The sequence below is a fragment of the Hylobates moloch genome, unplaced genomic scaffold (assembly GCF_009828535.3).
Source record: "Hylobates moloch isolate HMO894 unplaced genomic scaffold, HMol_V3 SCAFFOLD_9, whole genome shotgun sequence".
Lineage (NCBI taxonomy): Eukaryota > Metazoa > Chordata > Mammalia > Primates > Hylobatidae > Hylobates > Hylobates moloch.
Genome location: NW_026652284.1, coordinates 113681149 through 113682474, shown reverse-complemented (window position 1 = coordinate 113682474; position 1326 = coordinate 113681149). Strand labels below are relative to the sequence as shown.

Genomic DNA, 1326 nt, shown 5'->3' with positions numbered 1-1326 from the left:
CATGGTCACTTGTGACAATAAGTAAAGCATCCCCATCAACATAATCATCTGACAAAAACTGATCCCACCCCAGTCCCCATGCTGGGGCCTGGGTGCTAAAGACAAGATCTCGGCTGAGCATGCCACTGCCTGGGCCTCAGAGTGAGCTGTGTGCTTGTACTTTATATGATGTATCTCTGTTTATCCACACCATGGATTATACCAACCTCATGGGATAAATGCTACTTCTTTTGGCAGTTTTTACAGTTTTATTTAAACACAAACGTGCACATGAGCTGTCTACTCATTTTCTTTGCTGCGCTGCCTGGCATTAGGGTTGGTGACTCTGAAGGCTAGCTGGGCGGCTCTTTCCATGATGACTTTGTGGTTCTTGGAGGAAACATTGTGAGCGATGTCAGCACAGTAAGATTTATTGCACATCAGCAGCACTTCCAGCTCCTTGACACTGTGGACCAGGAAGTTCCGGAAGCCACTGGGCAGCATGTGCTTTGTTTTTTGGTTGCTCCCATAACCAATGTTGGGCATCAAGATCTGGCCTTTGAACCTTCTGTGAACCCTGTTGTCAATACCTCTGGGTTCCTGTCAGTTACACTTAATTCTGACATATCAGTCTGACTAGTGACGGATGAAATTCTTGGTTCTCTTTCTGACAATCTTGGGCTTCGCAAGGGGTCTAAGGGCAGCCATGATGCTGAAGAGATGGCTGCCACCTCATAGGCAGCACTGAGGAAGAGGTTAAATGCTATTATTAAACCCATCGTACGGATAAGGAAACTGTGACTCCAGAGGTTGAAGTAGCTTGTATAAGGTCATGCCCTTAGCAAGTGCATCTGGATTTACATTCTGAGCTCTTGACTAATCTATGTTGCCTCTAATGGGCTCCTTCATTAGAGACTTGTAGTAGTTAGATGATGTCTAATTATGAGTAACAGAAAAAGCCCCAAATAACAGCAGTTTAAGCAACATAGACGTTTACTTCTCTGTTGTGTCCAAGGCATTCCGAGGAGCTGTCTGGGCTGGTATGGAGCCCCAGAGTGTCAGCGAATCAGGTTCCTTCTCTCCGTTGTTCTGTGCTGCATTGGTTTCATGCCTAACGTCACCTCGTGGTCCACAGTAACTGCTGGAGCTCCAGCCATTGCATTTCACTCTTGCCAGCATAAAGGAAGAAACTAATTAACTTGTGCATGCTTTTTCTTGAAACATATTTTCTAGAAGGTTTCAAACACTTCTAATTAGATTGCATTGGCCAAAAAATTGTCACATACAAGGGAAACTGGGAAATATTTACTTGGGCTGGTTATCTGTTAAAATTTGGTGTTCTGTTAT

The 1326-nt window shown here is 44.4% G+C and overlaps 1 pseudogene; it reads right to left on the bottom strand.

Moving 5' to 3' along the window:
* Positions 1–279: 279 nt before the first annotated feature.
* Positions 280–687, bottom strand: LOC116812719 (large ribosomal subunit protein eL32-like; annotated as a pseudogene).
* Between the last annotated feature and the right edge of the window lie 639 nt (positions 688–1326).